Source organism: Miniopterus natalensis, chromosome 6, assembly GCF_054644295.1.
Source record: "Miniopterus natalensis isolate mMinNat1 chromosome 6, mMinNat1.hap1, whole genome shotgun sequence".
NCBI lineage: Eukaryota > Metazoa > Chordata > Mammalia > Chiroptera > Miniopteridae > Miniopterus > Miniopterus natalensis.
In genome coordinates, this window is record NC_142086.1 from 10084951 (window position 1) to 10108193 (window position 23243).

Sequence of the window (23243 nt, forward strand, 5' to 3'; positions counted from 1 at the left end):
ATTCCACCCCGTCCCATCCCCCTCCCCAGGCCCTCTCCCCACCACGTCCGTGTCCTTGGGTTGTGCATATATGCATATAAATTCTTTGGTTACTCTCTCCCCCTCCACCCACCAGCCTCCTCCATCCCTCTGATATTCATCAGTCTCATCCATGTTTCCATGTCATTGAATCTATTCTGTTCAGTTTATTAAGTTCTTTAGATTCCATGTATAAGCGAGATCGTGTGATGTTTGTCATTCTCTGCCTGGCTTATTTCACTCAGCATAATATTCTCCAGGTCCATCCATACTGTCCCGAAGGGTATGAGATTCTTCTTGTTTACAGCTGCATAGTATTCCATGGTATCCACAGCTTTTATCCACTTATCTCCTGATGGGTACTGGGGCTGTTTCCAGATCTTAGCTATTGTAAACTGTGCTGCTATGAACATCGGGGTGCATATATTCTTCCTGACTGTGTTTCAGGATTCTTAGGGTATATTCCTAGAAGTGGGGGATTTACTATTAAGAACAGTGATTGTTTTTCTTAAGCATCTCTGAGTTTGCAATAGGTTCATGCATGAGTATACGAAAAATATACTATTTCAAGCCGATATCAGACACCCTACTTGATGTTGCAGAGGCTCATGTAAACCCGCAGGCTCTGAAACTACCAAGAGTCACAGCCCAGCACCGGCACCTACAGCGTGGCCTCGAGAAAGACAGTTCTCTGTGCCTCAGTTTCCTCGTTTGAAAATAGAAGCAGCAGAAGTTGCTGTAAAGACAAAATGGATAAAGCACGTAGAAGAGTGTCCTGTGTGCAGGTGGCGGATCAGGTAAGAGGCGGCTCTTTGCCATGGTATTGTTTACCCTCGAGCATTCGTTCTCGGTGCGGGCGCTGCACCAGCAGCACTGGCATCGCCTGGGCATTTGTTAGGAATGCGAGTCCTGCGAGCCCAGCCCAGGAATGCCCGGCGTCCCCCGGCCATGCTCAGCTTCCCCTTGCCGCGGGGAGGCTGCGTGCGGCCGCCGCTGGGCACAGCCCCTGGGGACCCGTGGGGCTCCCTGCGGGGGGGAGGGGCAGGAGGCCGCCCTGGAACCTCGGGCAGGGGCCTCGGGAGGCGGCGGCACCGCCTCGGGCCTCGTTGCAGCGGCCCGGCGACGGCGCGGCAGGTCCCGAGGCGCCGGGCGCACGGCGGCGCGAGCTCGGCCTGGAGACGGAGCGACGGCGCGGGCCCCGGGCGCCCCGGGCGGAGCGCGCGGAGGGCCCAGGCCCGAGATGCCCGCGCCCGTTGCAGTGAGTGCCCGGGGGAGGCGCCCGTGAGCCCGGGGCGCTGGCGGCGCGGCGCGAGGGGCCCAGGCTGGGGCTCCCCGCGGGGCCGGGGGCTGGGGCGAGTCCCCGGAGCTTGGCGCCCGCGCCCCGGTTGCCGAGCTGGGCGCTGGCTGCCAGCCTCTCGCATCCCCGTGTCTGTCTGCCGCCCTCGCCACGAGCCGGCCGCCCCCGGAGACGCTCTGAAGCCGCCGAGGGTGGTCCCGGCGCCTCCGACGCGCGGGCAGCCCCCCCGGCCCCGGGCGCACGCGGCTGCTTCGTGCCCTGTCGCCCCAGAGACAGTTTCCTTTGTCACCTGTCAGCCTCGCGAAGCAGTTTCAGGAGCCGGCCGGCGTGGCGCAGCGGTGGAGCGTCGCCCTGTGACCAGGGGCCGGGGTTCGATGCCCGTCGGGGCACCTGCGGCTGTGGGCCTGGTCCCCGGGGCGCGCGGGAGGCAGCCGGGCACCACTGAGGTTTCTCTCTCTCTATTTCTCTCTCCCTTCTTCTCTCTGAAATCAATAAAATTATTTTTAAAAATAATAATAATAAAATAAAAACTGTTGAAGTCACTCCCCACCCCTTTTGTCTCTTCCCCGACTGTGCCCAAGACCAGGAACCACCCTTTCTCCACCGCGGGCTAGGTCTGGAGACTTCACCGTCCTGTGCAGGGCACTGACCCGATGAAAATATAAATCCTCGGAGGACGTTGAAACTGCCGCTTGGTTCAGCTGATCACACAACATTCTGCAAACAAACATGTGGTGCTACATGAAATCTCAACAGGAAGAAATAGTGCCCCTGCTGAGGGGCTGTGTGGGACGGTGCCATCGAACTGCTGTGTCCCCGCTGGCCTGTCCCAGGGTAGCCCCTGAGTCACACTCAGACTGTGAGCCCCAGAACCCAACACTACACAGGAGGGTAAGACATGGGATCAGAGGCCCAAGGTCCAACACAATGGACCAGAATGTTCTTCTAAAGCTGTACAGCCGCTTAGAATACACAAACACCATGAAGTGACCCATGATCCCTGCTATTTACTTTTCTTGTAAATATATGCTGTCCTCGAATCACAAATATTCCTTATAGCAAAAGTAATCCAAAAAGTCAAAAGGTGGAAGCAACCCAAGTGCATCAATGGATAAACAAGATGTGGTGTATTCATAAATGTGATATTATTCTGCCTTAAAAAGGAGGAATATTTTGACATATGACATATTCTGACATATGCCACAGCAGAGTTGAACCTTGAGGACACTGTGCTAAGTTAAAAAAAAACAGTCACAAAAAGGCAAATGCTATATAATTCCACTTATATGAGGTATCTAGAGTTGTCAGATTCACAGAAAAAGGAAGTAGAATGGTGGTTGCCGGGCCTGGGGGATATGGGAATGGGAGTTATTTTCAATAGGTACTGTATAGAGGTTCACTTTGGCAAGATGTAAAATGTAGACCAAAAGGGGGCCACATGTTAAACCTGAGAAGCTCAGGAGGCCTGCACAGTGGCCTCGCAAACTCAGAGACCTACGGTAACCACAAAGGGTGGTCTGAACATAAAACTCCTACCTAAACGTCAGTCATGGCCAGTGGTCACATCTCAGGCCTGTAGCTTCCTTGACAAAGGTCAATTTTTACCTTAGGTAAGCCTGTCTATTGTCTTTTTGCATCTATGATAACATACCTTGGAATGTCAGGGTGATCCCCTTTTTCCGGATCCCTCAGGGCACAGCCACTGCGCCAGAGCAGGGACCACAGAGCCCCTCATTGTTACCTTGTTCCCCACGCGCCATCTCTGTGTGCTGAAAATGTTATTTACTGTCCTGGACCCACCCATGTAAAAGAAGTACATGTCTCTCCATTTTTAAATCCAGTCTCAGAGATTTCTCTGCTTTGCTTTCTCCTGCCTCTTTAATCTACCACCAGTGAATCTCCTGTAACCCCCCTTACGTCTCTTCCTTTGATTGTAAGGTATAAAATAAACTGCCAAACTGCCATTCTCCAGACCATTAGATTTTGCTTTCTGGCAATTGCCACTAGTTTGGCGCAAATAAACTCATAAAAATTCTCTACAAGTTTGAATGTTTCTTGTGCTGACAAAAAGTACTGGAGACCTACCTGTTTCACAACAATCTGAATGTACTTAAAACTACTGAACTGTACGCTTAAAAATGACTGAGCTGCCTGGCGGACATAGCTCAGCGGCTGAGCATCGACCTAGGATCCAGGAGATTGAGGTTCGATTCCCGGTCAGGGCACAGGCCCAGGTTGCGGGCTCCATCCCCAGTCGGGGGCCTGCAGGAGGCAGTCGATCAATGACTCTCTCATCATTGATGTTTCTCTCCCTCTCCCTTCCTCTCCCTGAAATCAATAAAGACTTTTTTTTTTTTTAAATGGCTGAGCTACTAAACAATATGTAGTTATTTATTTACTACAATAAAAAGAAATTGGTTCCCCTAAAAAAACTGGCTGAAATGGTAAATTATGTGTTATACCACAGTTAAAAATAAAAAATAAATGTAAAAAAGAATTAAAATAATTCAAAAATCAAAGTGCCACAAGAACACTACACTTATTTCTTTATCCTTGAGTCCAAAAACAATCCTATTGGACAGTAGCTATTAGTGAAATAATAATGTTTTTATTTTTGCTGAGAAAAAACTGAAGCCCAGAAAGAGCCCCAAAATATAACCTAGGTAGTCTGCCTCGGCATCTACGTTGTTGTAAATGCTGAAATAAGCAATGTTCCTGCAAGGGAAGGGAGAGAGACAAGTTTAAAAAGAAGAGGCTCCTTGTCAACCCAGGGACCCCGTTTGGTCCTGCAGATAGGGAGAAACTGGGCCTCTGACCCCGTGGGTAAAGCTGGAGTGTGGAGGCGTGTGCAGGACTGTCCCCCCAGAGGTGGCAGCAGCTGTGCCTGGTAGGTCTGAGAAAGGGACAAGAAGGGAGGAGCTTAAATTTCATCAGAGAGATTGGGGTGAATGTTCACAAAATTTTCTGTCTTCAGAAAAAACAAGTGAAGTTTTCTGAAAGAAGGTGGTGAAATTCTCTGGAATAGATTTTTTGTTGTTGTTTTTGGTAATCCTCACCAGAGGATATTTTTCCATCGATTTTTAAAGGGAGTGGAAAGGAGGGAGGGAGGGAGGGAGGGAGGAAGAGAGAGAGAGAGAGAGAGAGAGAAACATCGATGTGAAAGAGACACATCGATTGGTTGCCTCCTGCACGTGCCCCAACAGGGGCCTGGGATCGAACCCGCAACCCAGGTACATGCCCTTGATGGGTAATCGAACCCACAACTCTGCTGCTGCTCTAACACTTAGCCACACCAACCAGGGCATGGAATCGTTTTCTAAAATGTTGTTGGTGCAATCCTGTGCAAGGTCAAAAGGATAAGGGGGGAAAACCTCACCAGGGTCTCTTTTTAACTCCATGATTCTTGTTAATTAAGATTATTCGAATTTTCAGGAATTTAAGCTGAGGTCAGCAGGAGCTCTGTAGATATCAATTCACCAGATAACAAAGAAGAGATGAAACTGTGGTCAAGAAAACGACCAGTGTGTGTGTGTAAAATTACAGAAGTGGAGTCAGGGCTGAGACTAGATTAGAGATGAGTATAATTTCCCCATTTTGACTTTAGGTTTTAGGTATGTCCATGGTTTCCAAATGTCCTACAATGAACAAGTGTGACCAGGAAAAAAAACAAAAACAAAACTCCTTCCAAATCTGTAGCAATGCTCTCTTATAATTAACAAGAGAGCAGAGATTAACACGGCCCCTGTCAAAGTTATGAAAAGTCACAGACTATTGTATATTCCTTCCATTTTCAAGATGTATTTTAACACAATATTAAAGAAAACCAAAGGTAAATTTCTGCTCCACATCATGTATGAAAACAAGTTTTTGTTACATTAAAGAATAAATGTTGCCTGGCCGGTGTGGCTCAGTGGTTGAGCATCAACCCATGAACCTGGAGGTCAAGGTTCAATTCCCGTCAGGGCACATGCCCGGGGTGCGGGCTCGATCCCCAGCAGGCAGCCGATCAATGACTCTCTCATCATTGATGTTTCTATCTCTCTCTCTCCCTCTCCCTTCTTTCTGAAATCAATAAAAACATATTTTTTGAAAAAAAGAATAAATGTTTAAAAACACACAGAAGAATACAGATGCTCCTTGACTTACAATGGGGTTATGCCCTGATAAACCCATAGTAAATTAAAAATATTTTAAGTCAAAAATGCACTTAATCCACCTCACCTGCTGAACATCATAGCCTAGCCTAGGCTATTTCAAACATGCTCAGAACACAACAATATCCACAAATGCTGCCAGCACAGAACCCTGGAGAGCATCCGTTGTTTACCCTCATGTCCATGTGCTCACGGGGGGCTGCAGCCCACTGCGGCTGCCCAGCATCATGGCAAAATACCGGACCACATATTGCTAGCCCAGGGGAAGGCCAAAAGTATAGCTTCTACTGAAGTCATATTGCTTTCACGCCATCGTGAAGCCAAAAGATCCTGCGTCAGAACTGTCCGTACCAGGAAAATAGAAACTACAGTCATGCTGCTAACAACGAGCATGTGCTCTGAGGAATGTGTCATTAGGTGGTTTTGTTGTGTGAACATCATAGGGTGCACTTAGGCAAACCTAGGCGGTCTAGCCTGCTACACACCTAGGCCACATGGGATGGCCGATTGCTCCTAGGCAACAACCCTGTACAGATGTTACTATAGTGAATAGTGTAGGCAACTGTAACACAATGGTAACTAGCTGTGTGTCTACATATAGAAAAAGTACAGTAAAATATGGTATAATACATAAAAAATAATACACCTGTATAGGGCACGGCCTATGGAAGGAGCTCGCAGGACTGGAAGTTGCTCTGGGTGAGTGAGCAGTGAGTGGATGTGAGGCCCAGGACATGACTGTGCAGCACTGTAGGCTTTGTAAACACTGTACACTATAGGCTACAATAAATGTATAAAACAACACAAGATTAAATCACAAGAGAAAATGATGTGACCAGGAGACGCAGTAAACATGAGGTGTGCGAGGCTGTTGCAGGCTAACACAACATATTATTTTACAGCCAGCTTTTCTTAAGTGGAAAGAGTACACTCTACAAGAATGACCAAAAGTGCAGAATAGTAAATATACTAACCAGTAGCACAGTCATTTGCAATCATTCTCAAGGATTATGTACTGGACATAATTATACGTGTATATGTTTATGCCACTGCAGTGCAGTGGGCTCGCTTGCGCCAGCATCACCACAAACAGGTGAGTGCTGCGTTGTGCTAACACAGTGAGATGGCGATGAGGTCACTGGCACAGGAATTTCTCAGTGCCTAATAATCTCATGGGAGCACCACTGTATTTGTGGGCCAGCGCTGACCGAAATGTCATTATGACACATGCTGGTATTTGTATACCTCTACATGAGAAAGGCCTTTCCTAGCATGGCACCAATGCCAAAGCCGTAAGGAAACAACTGGCAGATCTACATCCATAAAATTAAAAACCACCAAGGTAAACAGTGATTCTGAAAATTATTAAAAATAAAAATATCACAGATAAAGGCACAATGTCTTTATTAATAAAGATGGCTTAAACCCAATTAAAAAATCAAATACTTTAATTTTTAAAGGCAAAGGGCATGAAAAGAAAAATCACATAATAGGAATGACCAATAAAGCTAGGAAATTTTGTTTTATATCATTAATAGTAAAAGAAACATAAAATAAAAATGTTTTTATTTTTCACATATTGTGTTGGCAAATATTAAAACCTTTCTCTTCCACTCCACAAGCTAGAATAAAGAAGACAGGTAATAACAAGGGTTGGTGAAGACATGGAGAAATTAAAATCCTCCTACAGTGATAGAAATGTAAAATGGTACAGCTGCTTTGGAAAATAGTCTGGCAATTCTTCAAATAGGTAAATAGAGTTACCGTCTGATCCAGGAATGACCCTCCCCCACCCCCAGGTATAAACCCAAGAAAAATGAAAACATGTCCATTGCCCTGGGCAGTGTCACTCAGTGGTTAGAGCACTGACCCATGCACCAAAGGGTTGTGGGTTCGATTCCTGGTCAAGGCAAAGTACCTGGGTTGCAGGTTTGATCCCCAGCCCTCGCTGAGGCACGTGCGTGAAGCAACCAATTGATGTATCTCTCTTACATCAATGTCTCTCTCTCTCTCTCCACTCCCCTCCACTCTCTCTAAAAGTCAATGGGAAAAAAATATCCTCAGGTGAAGATTAACAAAAAAACACAAAAACAACTACTGTCCACACAAAAAGTTGTACACAAATGTTCATTGCAGCATTATTCATAACAGCCAAAAGGTGGGAAAATGCCCATCAACTGATGAATGAGTAAATAAAATGCAGTATGTTCATACAATGGAATATTTGGGGGCAATAAAAGGAAGTGAAGTATTGATATAAGCTACAAAATGGAGGAACCCTGGAAACATGTGAAGTGAAAGAAACCGCTCACAAAGGACCACATAGTACGTGATTTCATTTATATGAAATGTTCAAAATAGAAAAGTCTACAGATACAGAAAGTAAGTTAGTGATTTCATAGGGCTGAGGGAATGGGGTGATTAGGATGCTAGCTAAGCCATCAGGCTTTCTTTTTGGAATAATTAAAATATTCTCGATTGTGGTAATGGTTGTGTTATCAGAGAACTGTACGGGTGGAATTTCTCCATTACTAGTGGGAGTGGGGTTCTTGTGATACCTTGAGAAAATGAATTTTCTAAGACTCGCACAGGAGGCTGAGTGTTTTTTATTTGCAGAGAGTTACTTCCCTCAGTTCCCAAAGTCCCATTCCCTTAATCCAGTCCTGGAAAATGTGCAGCTGGGGCTTCAGCAGAGCTAGAAACAAGTCCAGTGTCGAGAGTTTCCGTTCCACGGTGGAGCTGGGTCTGGCACAGCATCAGGCTAGCCACAGTCCGTTAGTCCATTGTAGGTGGGGCCCACGAGGCTGTGGGCCATGTGGGCAAATGCAGGAGCGTGAGCACACCCCCTGCAACAAGAGTCCCAGGCCAGGAGAGCAAGAGGGCCAGAGAGCAAGAGAGAGGAATTCCTTTGTTTAGGAGTTTAAATACCAAACCTTCCTGTGCTTGCAGTGGCCACGCCTATTCTGGTCAATGGCCTGTTCCCAGGTGTGACTGACGGACAAGCACCTTCCCACACCACCCAGGCCTTACTGGACATGTGTCTATTGTCAAGTCCCTTCCCCCAGTGACCTGTGGGGAACAGACCTGGAGAGTGCTGAACTGCAGCTTCCTGGCAAAGCTGTACAAATGGAATATCTATATTATGTAGCCTTCCTTTTGTTCCTTTCCTGTTATTAATAACCGGTTATTACAAAGGTTTCAGTTGCACAACTCTATGAAGATAATAAAAGCACTGAATTGTACACTTTAAATGGGTAAAGTATTTGGTATATAAATTATATCTCAATAAAGCTGTATGTTCATAGCAACTTTATTCATAATAGCAGAAACTGGAAACAACTTGTGTCTACTTACAGTAGATAACTAGAAATTGTTCTATATTTCCATGGTGGAATAATACATTACATCGAAAAAAACAACCTCTTGATACATGCAACAATGTAGGTGAATTTAACAGACATAAACTTGAGTGAAAGAAGCCAGACACAAAATGGCACGTACTGTATGATTCTGTTTATGTTCAGTGTAAGAACAGGTAAAACTGTTCGGTGACAACAGAGGTCCGCAGTGGTTACCTTTGGGGGTATTTCCTGGGAGTAGACACGAAGAAGCCTTTGAGATACTGGGAATACTCGACATCTGGATCTGGAAGACAGGGTACAAGAGTGTGCGTGTATGTGTGTGTGTGTGTGTACACATGTATGTAAAAAATTCATTCAGTTGTACACTATTTGTTCACTTTACTATGTCAGGTAAACCACAATTATAAAAATGTTTTAAAGAAGAGGTAAATAAAATAAAAAGCACCGTCCCACCCGTCTAGTTAGTTTGAGAACTTACCCATCACCAAAGCAAACTGGGCCACAATGCTTCTCTCCAATGTGTACTTTTTTTCCTTTAACCCTTAGCTAAAGATATTTTTTCCATTGCTTTTTCAGAGAGTATAAGGGAGAGAGAGGAGAGACATATCCACTGGGGTTGCGTCCCGCACGTGCTCCAACCGGGGATGAGCCTGCGCCGAGGGGCGTGCGCTTGACCCGAATCAAACCCAAGACCCTTAAGTCTGCGGGGGGGGGGGGTGGGGGGGGGTGGAGCGGAGCTCTAACCACTGAGCCAGACTGGCCGGAGCAAGGCCCAGCTCTCCTTTCCCTCCCTCAAATCTCACCTCTCCCCGCTTGCAGGCTCCCATCCCCCACAGCGCTCACTTCCTCCACCTGCCAAGGTCGAGCCCGGCCTGCCTCGGACCCTGTGCCCCGCTGCAGCCCCGCGGAAGCGAAGGTGAACAGAGCAGAGCGACCGGGCAGGAAGCGGGGTGCGCGGGGCTTCAGGGGACGCCCTGAATTTAAAGAGCAGCGGTGGGCCCCCGTCAGTTTCGGAATATAGGCATTTGGGCGTCAACCTGCCTGAGAAAGCGTTTCCCCTGCGGGGGCCGCCTCCTCCTTCCAGCCCACGGCTTATGGGGAGGACCCGGGCGCCCACCAGCTGCGGAGCCCGCGCGCGAGGGGTCCCCACGGAGTCGGGGGAGGGATCCTTCGCCTCTCGCGCGTCGCAGGCGCCACCCCGCGCGCGCCCACCAGGGGGCGGTGTGGAGCTCGCCCGGCGCCGATCCGCCCGGTGAGCCGGAAAACCCGCTCGCGGCTGCCTCGCGGGACCGCGGCTGCAGCGCCCACGACACGCGGGGGTTACCCTGCCCGGGAAACACATGCGAAAGCTGCACAACCCGGCAGAGGCCACACAGATTATCCCTTAGTTACGGGCTCCCCTAAGAGTTACGGTCCCTGTGCAGCGAGTCAGCTCTTTTGGACCCGCGCGGGCAGCAGGCACAGGGGGCGCCCCAAGGATTTTTAAAACACGCAGCACCTCTTCAGTCAGGGGCGCTGCCCCCTTTCCCTTAGGTCGTCAGATAAAAAATGACACCGGCCAACACAGCAATAGCCGCCGGTGGGAAGGAAACCAAAGTCTACCTGCCTTATGTGCAGATCGGCAAAAACGTATGTTGGCGTGCCGCAGAACTTCAGTCACCAGTTCATGTGCGTGAGATTAAAAAACAAGGTTGAAAATCGCCGAAGTGAAAGTTTGGGAACAACTTTCTCCAAAGGAGCCTTTGAATGAATCTAATAAACTCCAAATGCTCTATTCTTAAATCTGACGACAATCCCGGCCAGAGGCAAGAACGGTAATGTTTGGTAAAAGGCGTCGCACCAGGTCAGCAAGTGCTGGCAGCCGCCAAGAAGGTTAGTAACAAAGTATCTGAAAAACACACGCCGGCCGATCGCCAGGGTGTTGTCGGGGGCCAGCAGCATCCCCTCACGTGGGAACGGGCTAGAAATGCGGGTTCTCAGGCCTCTGGGGTGGGCGCAGAAGCCCCGCGTTGGCTCTCAGAGGGCCCGGTGCGCTCAGGCTGGGAGCCGCGGCTGCACCCGGCTGCCGGTGGGGGTGGCAAGGGCTTCGCAGAGGGTCGGCGCCTGCCTGCAGCCTGCGGGCGCTGGGACAGGCCCCTTTCTCGCCCTGTGCTGGGGTTATGTGCTCTGTGGTCCGAACCTCAGGCCCGGGGTGCGGGCGATGCCGTCGGGGCCCTGCTGCGGCCTCGCGCCTTCCTGACCGTGCAGCTCCCGAGCCGGCTCTGGGCCGGGAAGGTGGGCCTCCCTTCCAGCCTCCCACGACCCAGACTCCCTGGGGGTCCTCGCTCACTGTGGGGCTGAGGGACTCCCCGCCATTCCTCACTAGGGCTTGGGCATTCTCCAAAGGGTCCCCTCCAGCACCTGCCCTTGTCGCTCCCAGCCCCAGGGGACCCTCTGCGCCTCTCCACTCCCCCACCCTCCACTCCCACCAGCTGTGTCACTCTCTGGGCTTTGACAAAAGCCCAGAACAACTGGCTTCTGGTTGCTTCTGCCTTTAATCCTGCAAGAATGCCTGAAGCCTCAAAGCCTGAGGACCCAGAATTTAGAGAGAACACATTTAAAAATGTCATAAGCTATCTTGCCATAGGTATTTCTCACTATGACTAAAATGACCTGATATGTATTGTTTATTACACTCCAGGGTTATATAATAAGGGTAGAATGTGAAAGGTTGCAACTAAGTTGTAATTACAATAACAGGCAAAGACATATTTTTTCTCTTGCTTTACTTTTGGTTTTAAAAATTACCCAATTATTATTATGGATACATTGATCAAAATATAAACAATTTTTTAAAACACACCCATGACCCTATCATAGTTTAAAAAAACAAAACACCCACCAAGTTAATATTATGCATATTTATTTCCCATTTTAGTATGGTTATTAATTTATATCCTGCCTTTCTCACGTATTGATTTCCATGTTACCACATAAACTTTATTAGTTTATAGCAACTGCATAAAACTGATTAAAATATGCACATATCTTTCAATCTAGTAATTTCTCTCAGAATTCTAGTTAATACAAGTGTTCAGAGCAAACTTATCAGTCATTTCTTCCTTGTAAATTTTTCATTCCTCCCCACATTTTAAGAAAACAATGCCTCTGAATTTTACCCCATTCCCTCAACCTCTTCTATTTAAGACGGCAACTTTCTCATTCAAGGGCTTCTCTGTATAGGACACTGTTGCCGCCTCAAAGACAAAGGCACAAAGTCAGTGATTTGCAGAGCCAGCTGCTTGCCCATTGCGGGAGGAGGTCGTCTTTCCTGCGTTTTCCTCCACCTGAAGATGCTGCTTCAGCCCTCTGACTCCTCCAGGGTGCCTGGGGCTGGGAATGCAGGGCTTTTAGCCCCATGATAATATGTGAGCAAATGCTATGTAAACTTCTTTCTAGAAAAAAAAATTATAAAGCCCTGGCCAGTGGCTCAGTTGGTTGGAGCGTTGGCCATGCACCACAGGTTGCGGGCTAAGAAACTGAGGATGGGAGATGCTAACTCAGCAGGAGTCTTCCTCAAATTGCATAATGGAAAGATGAACACAGAAGCCCAAGAGTGAGAGCCAAGTTGAGAAGAAATGTCATAGTTCGGACTGTTACAACAGAAATACGATCAACTGGGTGGATTAAACAACAGGCATTATTTCCGAGGGTTCTGGAGGCTGGAAGTCCAACATCAAGGTGCTGGCAGATTTGGTGCCTGGTGAGAGCCCACTTCCTGGCTCACAGATGTCTTCACGTAGTAGAAGAGGCGAGGAGGCTCCAGAGCATCTTTAATAAGCACACGAACCTCATTCCTGAGAACTCCACCCACAGGGCCCTGATCATCCCCCAAAGGCCCCCCTGCTAATACGATCAAGGGGGGCAGGGGGGGAGACACCGGCACTTAGTCCACAACAACAATGTCCAGAGGACCCTGGTTAAAGTTTGGCCAGAGACTTTGTCAATCAAAGAACACGTGGAAAGAGCAGAGAAGGTTATTGGGAGTCTCCAACAGAAAACTAAGCACTGGTTAGAGCCTGCTTTTTCGGATTACCTGATTCTAGCCTCTCAGTGCTTTCCAGCTACTTTACAGTAAATCTTGTCTATAGGCATGCAATATAGTCTGTCTGTCAGAGGCATGCAATATAGTCTGTCAGAGGGATGTTCAATTGCCTTTCCTCCTCCCCATGGGAAAAAAACCCAAAACAAAAGTTTCCCTGTTTATTTGTAAGTTTATTTCTATATACCTTTATTCCACGTAAACGTGTGCTTATTTTATTTTTCCTTTGAATTGGTTAACATCTCACAGGTTCCTTCATTAATAATGAGCTGCGTAAATCTTTAACACGTGTTCATATTACATCTGTAGGAGAGTTACGGCTGTAGCCTCTTTTAAAATCACCCTATAACAAGGTCAAGCCTCCCAGTACCAGTAAGAGGACCAGAGCAATTGACCCTTCCACTCAAAGAATTGCTAAACGAAGCACAATAATCCCTGCGAGTAGCTAAAGTCACAGGTTTTAAAAGAAAATCTCCAAGTGCCAGAGGATGAAGGAAGGAAAACCAAGGCAGTAAGCATGGGAGACAGCGGCTGTCCGGGAAGTGAGAAGGGTCCTGGCTCCGCAGGGCCAGGCAGGGCGAGGGGGTGAATGGGCCTCTTGAAGGTCAGCGCCCTCAGGGAAACAGCGGGTCACAGTGAAATGTGCTCAAGTCAAGAGGACGTCAGGTGCCCTTGCAGGGAACTCAGCTGGTTAGACTGTTGTCCCATACGCCAAGGTTTCGGGTTCAGGGGACATTCAGGAATCAACTAATGACTGTATAAATAAGTGGAACAACAAATCGGTGTTTCTCTCCCTTTCCCGTTTGATTCCCAGTCAGGGCACACGCCCGGGTTGTGGGCTTGGTCCCCCGTGGGGGGGGGGTGTGCAGGAGGCAACAGATCAGTGTTTCTGTCTCTCTCCCTTCCTGTCTCTCTAAAATCAAAAACTTTTTTTTTTTTTAAATGAGTTTACTGTAAAAAATGCTTAAAGCCTGAGGAAACATTCCACCATTAGTGAGAGGCAGTGAATACTCTCAAGTACCAGAGCTTGAGATCATTAAAAGGACAAACTAAAGGAGGGAAAAAAATTTTTAAATTATTGAAAACATTTTTAAAATAATCAAAACCAAAGAAAACAACGACTCTATTTTTTATGTTTTTATTGATTTTTTTTTTTAGAGAGAGGGGAAGGGGGAGAGAGAAAAGCATTAATGAGAGACCTTGGTTCAGCAGCCTCAGTTCTGGCTAGGAAAGAATTCAGAGCTAAGATTCAAACTATAGAAAGTCACAAAGGTAGAAGAAGTGAGTGGTACAATAAATGGGCTCAGGAAACAAGTTACAGAGGCAAAAGAAGGGCCCTTGGGGTTTAGGAGAGAGGAAGGTAAAGGTTACTGCCTGGGGGGAGGAGGAGAGGAAGGCTCCACCTGCTCCTGAGAGGGAGAGCACATTGGGTACACCGCCTAAGGGTTTTGTTTTGTTTAATATATTTTTATTGATTTCAGAGACAGGAAGGGGGGGAGAGAGAGAGAGAGAGAGAAATATTAATGATGAGCGATGCATTGATCAGCTGCCTACTGCACACCCTGAACTGGGCATCAAGCCCACAGCCCAGGCATGTGCCCTGACAGGGAATTGAACTTTGATCTCCTGGATCCTAGGTCGATGCTCAAAGGCTGAGCCATGCCAGCCAGGCGCCTCCCAAGGGTTTTAAGGGCAGAGATTTTAGGGGCGGATTCAATAGAATATTCATCAGCTTTCCAGGTGTGTCCTTTCAGGATTGTGGTCCTGATTGGTCGGCACAGGGAGGGGGTGTGTCATTACTCAATGCAGCTGGTCCTGAGGTCAGCCATGGGGTCACTTGTCTGGTTTTGCTGCTTTTCTGGGCCTGCAGCTGAAATACAACTGAGGCCTAGATGCTATCTCTAGGGAGGAAAGGTCAGGGGGTCCAAACCACATGGCCAGCGATATACTAGGGGAGGAAAGGTCACCCTGGATGCAACGACCTTGCTTTCCCAGTTTTGCCCTTTGCTAGACACTGCAGGCCTTCCACCCTGGTGACCTGTACCTGGCCTATTGTCCTTGCTCTGCTCATGTCTGTCCAACTGCCTATCACAAAAACAGTGAGGATACCTTAATTGAACTCCATACTTTACATTCTGATTTTTCTGAGGATTGTTGTGTGGTGGCAGTTAGACATGAGCAGAGCAAGGACAATAGCCCAGGTACAGAAAGTCACATGAGTGGAAAGCCCCGGGTGCCTAGCAATGGACAACTGTAAGGCAGGACTTTGACCCCAGGTGGCCTTTTCTCCCCTAGCACACTGGTCATGTGCTTTTGGACCCCCTGACCCGTCCTCCCTAGAGATAATATCTAAGCCTCAGCTGTATTTCAGCTCCAGGCCCCAAAAGCAACAAAACCAGCCACAGCTGAGCTCAGGACCAGCTGCATTGGATAATAACACCCCACCCCCTGCCCTGGTGCTGACCGATCAATCAGTGGAGACCACAACCCTGAAAGGACACGTCTGGGAAGCTGAATATTCTATTGAGATCTTCCCCTGGAGCTCCCCTAACATCTCCACCCTTAAAACTGCTAGACAGAGGACTCAGGCTCTCCCTCCAGGGAGCACGCTTGCATCTTTCCCTTTCCCTTCCCCGTCCCCCAGGCCTGTCACCATCAGCTTCCTCACTTCCAAGCTCCTAAGGCCCTTCCTTTACCTCTAGAACTTGTTTCCTAAGCCCATTTCTTCCAGGAATTACTTTTTCTACCTCTGTGATTTAACAAATAAATGTTCTCTTATAGTTGGGGCCTTGGCTCTGAATTCTTTCCCGAGAGCCGAGGTTGCTGTCCCAGGTCCGGTCCAGCCCCACTGGTCTAACACCCGGTGCCGTTTCCACCGCCCACAGCAGTTGCACGTTTCGGACCATAACCACCATCCTGAAGAAGACGAAAGCAAGATAAGCATGACTAAAGCTTGTTGAACATATTGTTTTCAATGTTGGTTTGAAAATACTATGTTTTCTTCAAAACTTAAGATACTAATTTATCTTAAGTCAGATGTTAAACCCGCTTTGTTCTTATACTGTAATGGAATTTACTTGGGTTAAAAAAGAAAACACACCACATCTGCAGTTTAGAAAGATAAAGAAAAAAAGTGTTCCGAGTTTTCTTGCCATCCCACTTCATCTGACGTAAAGGAATGTTGTGAGCAAACTCCAAGCCCTACAGCTACCGTGGGCTGGGTGTCAGCCCCAGTCGGACTGGTCTGCGCACTGCTCAGTCTGTGCTCCGGCTGCTTTGACATCTCTTGAGATTTGATCGAATTGAAGGGAGCAGAAATCTGCATTTGACATCACAATGCACGGTTCTTTTTTTATATTTTAGTAGCTCCTGGGTTTGTGAGTTTGCTTGTTTTTTACTCATTTTGACCACATACATCATTTTCATAATCTTATGTTGCCACCATAAAGAAATAAACGAAAAGCCATTTCCAAATACAGTTTTGAGAGGTTAGGTTTGATAGTAGTTGCAGAGATTGAACACTGGGTGGCACCTAATCAGCGTCAAAAATAGCAATGTATTCGTTTACTTTTCAAACTTAATGTGAATGAAAATTTTCAAAAACAAAAGAAACTCTTTTAAATATTTTGCTAAACATGAAGTTTTAAAATTTTTTCTTTGGAAATAATTTCAAAGTTGTAAAATATTGCAAATATAAAAATAGTACCAAAACAGTCTTACACTTTTTATCCTAATTTACCTATCATTAACATTTTATACCATTCACTTTTATCATTCTATCTCTTTTTTTCATATCTATTTATAGTTATTTTCCTGAACCATTTGCAGATGAGTTAACACAGCAAGAGTCTTCATCCCCCTAAATATTTTAGTGTGTCTTTCCTAGTAATGGGGATATTACTATCTTTTGATGATATTTAGAGAATATTTCTACAGTACAAAAGATCAAGATAAAAATATTTTTCAAAAGATTTATACATTGTAAACCACAGTTCTGTGTGCTTTATGTACACTTAAATTATGATTTAGAAATTAAAATAATTTCATATTAACTTCTACAAAATAAGCCTTTCTCAAATGATCCCCAAGCCAAGAAGAAAGGAAGGAGCTGCAATTTAATGAAAAGATGGTCTCCAATTCTGAGATAAAGGAGCCACAGATAAAAATTATAATAATAAATGTCAATGCTGCCGAGATAACTTTTACCCGTAAGAAAAAAAACCAGAAATCCCCAATCTCAATCAATTCAATAGAAAGCAGAAACAGAAGTTGAAAATAAGCAAAATAAAATATTTTTTTAATAATGAAAGTAAAATCACATGGTAAACAGAAAATAATAAATATGATAGTAGAAACAACTCCAAATGTATTGCTAATTATAATATATGTAAATAAACAGTTTAAAGAAAACTGCATTAAAGTATAATAAAAATTCAGGTATACGTTAATTAAAATAGGTACTTAAACATAATGGCATAGAAAGATTGAGCACAGCCCCGTCGGTGTGGCTCAGTGAGTTGGGCATCATCTCATGCACCAAGAGGTAGCCGGTTCGATTCCTGGTCAGGGCACATGCCCCTGTTGGGGGCTTGACCCTGAGTAGGGGGCGTCCAGGAGGCAGTCGATGGATGTTTCTCTCTCATCAATGTTTCTATCTCTCCTTCTCCCTTCCTCTCTTTCTAAAAAAAATCAATAAAAACATATTTTAGAAAAAAGAAAGATTGAACACAAAGCCATAGAAAAAGATACTACATAAGAGCATCCAAAAGAAAGGTGAATATATATGTGTGTGTGTGTGTGTGTATTCAACATGAAATACAGATTAAATAAAAAATCATTACTAAAGATTAGAATTGATACATAATGGGAAAAGGTATAACTTAAATATACCTAATTAGCCTCAAAGTATTTAAAGCAAAAATGTACAGAAATAAAATACCAGAAGAAATTTACAAACCCATAAACTTCTATTAAGAAGTTAAAAAAAATATTAAGAATCTAGATTTGAAAATCATAATTAATAATCTGATCGAAGTACAAATACAGAACTGGCACCAAAGTCTAAATAAGACACATTGTTATTGTGAATCCTATACGGGGGTGGACAAAATAGGTTTCCAGTTGTTCGTACGGAAAAAGATGTGCAGGTCATGATTTTGCAGTAGCTTTATTAAGCCTGTGTTTCCTGTACTCACAACTATAAGCCTTCTGTTGCCCATCCTGTGCAGCACGTTAGAAAAAGTAACCACATGGGGATACTGGCTGGGAATATAAAACAGAGCAACCTTAATGGGAAGGAACTTGATGATGCCTGACTGAATCTATCCTTTCACCCAGACGTCTCACTTCTAAGAACTTATCCCAAAAATACATCTGCAAAATATGAAAAAATATATATACAGCAATATATTCCGGTTCAGTTTGTAATAGCAAGAAGGCTGTAAAACAACCCAAAGGTGCACAAGCAGGTTGCTGGCTGAATAAACCCCGGCACGTCCCGATCATGCAGCTGTAAGAAGTGAGGAGCGTCTGTTCACTGACAAGGACTGATGCCCAGTACATACAGCTTTTATTTTGTTTTCCAGGATATAGTTTAAGTGAAAAAGGCAAAGTGGAGTATATGTGTGCGATGCTACTACTTACCCGAGAAAGTAATGATATCTATGTATCTTTATCCATGTCTTTATGTCTCAATATTCAGGGTGCCCAAGAATTGTATCCACACTGTAACAGCTGGTAGCTCAATTTTGAAAATGAAGTATATTTTAATAAACCTTGCCTTTATAATTCTTCAAAGTGCATGTATACATTTTGGGGGGACACCCTATATATCTATCTATGGAAGACTAAACCAAAAAAATATTTTAATCTATAACCCAGCAATTGTATTCCTAGGCATATACCAAAGAGAAGACATACATATCCACACAGAAACTTGACCAGGAGAGCTCACATTATTCATAATAGAGGAGAGCATTATTCATAATAGCCCCAAATGGAAACAACCCAGATGTCCGTCAACTGATACATAACGAATTGTGTTATATCCTTATAAGAGAATATTATTCAGCCATTAAAAAATGAAATATTGATTCATGCTACAAAATGAATGAACCTTGACTGCATTTTGCTAAATGAAAGAAGTCAGTCACAAAAGGCCACATCTTGAAAAGTCCAGACTAGGCCCATGCAAAGAGAAAGAAAGTAGATTAGTGGTTGCCGGGAACCAGAGGGAAGGGGAACTAGAGAGTGGCTACTAATAGGTCTGGAGTTCCTTTGGGGGGAGATGAAATATTACGAAATTAGTGATGATGGTTGCACAACCTTGTAAACATAATTTTCAAAAACACTGAATTATATACTTTAAAGGGTGACTATTATAGTATATTAATTATATCTCAATAAAAGTGTTTTTGACCTTAATAGAGAGAGGCCACAGAGCAGAAGGGTAGGGATAAGAATGGGATTTCTCTGAACACACATTGATAGAGTTGATTTTAGAATCATGTAAATGTTACATAGTTATAAAAGCAAACTTAAAAATTAAAAAGCAACCCCTACAAGTCTACTTCTGGCATGGCAATGTGAGAACCTCCACGGTCCCATAGTGCAACTGGAAAAATCACTTTAAAAAATTCAATTATTTATAAACGGTCTTTAGACCATACAGCAAATGAAGAAACATTTATTCAAGGAATCCTACTAAGAGTCAGTGAGAACAGTGAGAGTCTTTGGCATCTGAACAACCCATTCCCTCCCCCATCCCAACTCAGAGTGATGGAAACTCCACTCCAGAGGGATGCAGCAAAAACCCCAGGGTCCCATCTCCCACCCAATCCCTACTCCTAGGGCACAGGCTCTGCCCTGAGTTTGGCACACTGAAAATACTGGGATCTAATTCCCCTCACCCCAATTCATTCATAAAGCAGAGGTTTTATGCCCAGACAAGCAAGCCAAGAATATGGCCTATAGAGCAGATATTAAAGAAATCGAGAATAGAAAAGCAGAGAAAATTAATACATCCCAAAGTTGGTTCTTTAAAAAAAAACAGCAAAGTTGACAAACCTTCAGCTAGATTAATAGAGAAGGGGTGGGGGGAGAGGGCTCAAATGTAAAAAGGGACATTACTACTCACGTTACTGTAGCCTGGCGGGTGTGGCTCAGTGGTTGAGCGACCCATGCACCAAGGGGTCACCCATTCGATTCCCAGCCAGGGCACATGCCCCAGTTGCCAACTTGGTCCCCAGTAGCAGCAGATCAATGTTTCTCTCTCATCAATGTTTCTACCTCTCTCTCCCTCTCCCCTCTCTCTCTAAAATCAATAAAAACATATATTTTTTAAAAGAATTATAAAGAAATATTATGAACAACTGTATACCAATAAATTAGGTAACTTAGATCAAATGGACAAGTTCCTTAAAAGACACAAACTAAATGGAGTCGAGAAGAAATAGAAAATCTGAACAGACCTAAACAAGTAAAGAGACTGAATTTGTAATTTAAAAAATTATCCACAAAGTTTATACCCAAATGACTTAGTTGATGAATTCCCCATCCAGTTTTATTGATATAATTTAAATGTAATTTTGTATAAGTTTAAGGTGTATAACACAATGATATCATATATGTATATATTGTGAGATGATTACCATCCCCTGGTAAATGCTACCAAACATTTAAAAAGGGATTAACACTAACTTTTTATAAACGTTTCCAGGATATAAAAGATGAGGGAATTCTTCCCATTTTATTCTCTAAAACCACTATCAAACTGATACCAAAACCAGACAAATATATCTCAAGAAATAAAAACTGCCCCAAGACCCTTATCAGAGCATCACTTTTCCAGAGTTAGGCAATAAAGGAAGCTATTCTTTGTCTCATGTTCACACACCAAATGAAGTCCATACAATGATTAATTGTACCCGATCACAGGGACTCAAGTCATACAGGATTTGATACCCCTGGGCATACAGTCTTGGGGGAAAGGTCAAAAAATCTCCTGACTCCCTGTTACGGTGAGCATCGGTCTGGGATTTTGGACCTATAAACCCTATTTTGAATACAATTTACAGCTTCCTGTCTAAATTTTTCAAAGAAATTAGTTTATTTCCAGATCGGTTCATTCATTTGGGAGATGAAGTGAATTTGATTGTTGGGAGTCCAATCCAGACATCCAGGATTTCATGAAGCAGAAAGGCTTAGGCAAAGATGTTAGAAAACTAGAATCTTTCTGTGTTCAAAAGCTTTTGGATATTATTTCAACTGTAAAGAAGGGACCCAGAGTCTGGCAAGAGGTTTTGATGATAAAATGAAGCTTCAGCAAAGCCTGTAATTCAAGTGCAGAGACAGGAAGGGATGCTAATGAACTGGGTGTAATCACAGCAGCTGGCTTCCCTGTGATCCTTTCTGTTCTGTGGTACTCAGATTGGATCAGTTATGGACAAGACTGGATAAATTACTATAGAGTGGAACCTCTTATTTTTTAAAATGTCTACCAGTTTAAATATATATATTTTCCATTTGCAGTTAGTAACGAAATGTACCAAATATTCTCCCTCACACTTATAAGTGTAGATGCAGAAATCCTCAACAAGATACTAGCAAACCAAAATCTCTACCTGAAAAAGGCATCTACAAAAAACCCACAGCTGATATCATCGTACTCGGTGATGAAGGACTGAATGCCTTCCCCCTAAGATCATCCAGTTAGGACATCCTCCTAAGATACCCACAGCTGCCACTTCTAGTCAGTGTTGTACTGGAGGTTCTACCCAGAATAATTGGGGGGGGGGGGACAGGAATAAAAGATTGGAAAGAAAAGAAGTAAAGCCATCATTATTTGCAGGTAATGTAATTTTGTATGTTGAAAAGCCTAGGAAATCCACTAAAAAACTATTAGAACTAATAAATGAGCTCATTAAGGTTGCAGGACACAAGGCCAATATACAGGAACAAATATTTCTATATAGTAGCATTGAGCAAACAAAAAATGAAATTAAGAAAATAATTCTGGCCCTGGCCAGGTAGCTCAGCTGGTTGGAACATCATCCTGATACACCAAGGTTTCAGGATCAATCCCTGGTCGGGGCACATGCAAGAGTCAACCAATGAAACAATAAGTCTCTCCCCCCCGCTCCTTCCCTCCATCCTTCCCTCCCGTCCTCTCTCTCTAAAACCAATCAATAAATAAAAGCAAATAATTCCATTTACAATGGAATAAAAAATAAAGTACTTAGAAATAAATTTAACAAAAGTGCAAAATGTATATCCCCAAAACTCAAGACATTGTTCAAATAAATGCAAGGAAACCTAAATAAATGAAAAGATATCCCATGTTCTTAAATTGGAAGACTTAACATTGCTAAAATGGCAATGCTCCCCAAATTGATCTACAGGTTCAACACCATCCCTCCCAGAAAGCCAGCCGGCTATTTTGTAGAAATTGACAAACAGATCATAAAATTCATATGGAAACTCAAGGGACCCAGAATAGTTAAAATAATCATGAAAAGGAAGAGCAAAGTTGGATGACTCATACCTCCTGATTTCACAACTTACTATGACGCAAGAGTAATAAGACATTGTGCCCCTGGCATGAAGCTAATGGTGATCAATGGGCAGTCCAGAAATAAGCTGTTGTATAGATGGTGAACTGAGTTTTCAACAAGAATGCCAAAACAATTCAATGGGGAAACAATAGTCTTTTCAATAAATAGTGCTGGGACAACTGGATAGCCACACACCCAAAAATAAAATTGGGCACTTACCTCACACCATATATGAAAATTAACTCAAAATTTACCAAAGACCTAAATGTAAGAGCCAAAACTATGAAACCCCTAGAGGAAAACATAGGGGTAAATCTTTATGACCTTGAATTTGGCAGTGGATTCTTGGACACCAAAAGCACAAGCAACAAAAGAAATAGATAAATGGGACTTTACCTAACTTTAAAACTTTTGTGCTTCAAAAAATATTATCAAAAAAGTTAAAAAGGGCCCGGCCAGTGTGGCTAAGTGGTTGAGCATCCACCCATGAAGCAAGAGGTCACTGTTTTGATTTCTGGTCAGGACACATGCCCTGATTGTGGGCTCCATCCCCAGAAGGGGGCGTGCAGGAGGCAGCCGACTGATGTTTCTGTCTCTCTCTCTCTCTCCCTCTCCCTTCCTCTCTCTCTAAAGTCAATAAAAACATATTTTGAAAAAAAGTTGAAAAGACAACCCAAAGCCTGGGGGAAAATATTTGCAAACCGCATATCTGATAAAGGTCTTGTATCTAGAGTTATATAAAGAGCTCTTAAAACTAAATAATAAAATAAATAATTCTAT

General features: G+C 44.3%; 1 pseudogene; it reads left to right on the plus strand.

Annotated features, from left to right (window-relative positions):
- Nucleotides 1-918: 918 nt before the first annotated feature.
- LOC107544004 (beta-hexosaminidase subunit beta pseudogene) lies at nt 919-21401 on the plus strand (annotated as a pseudogene).
- The last annotated feature ends 1842 nt before the right edge of the window (nt 21402-23243 follow it).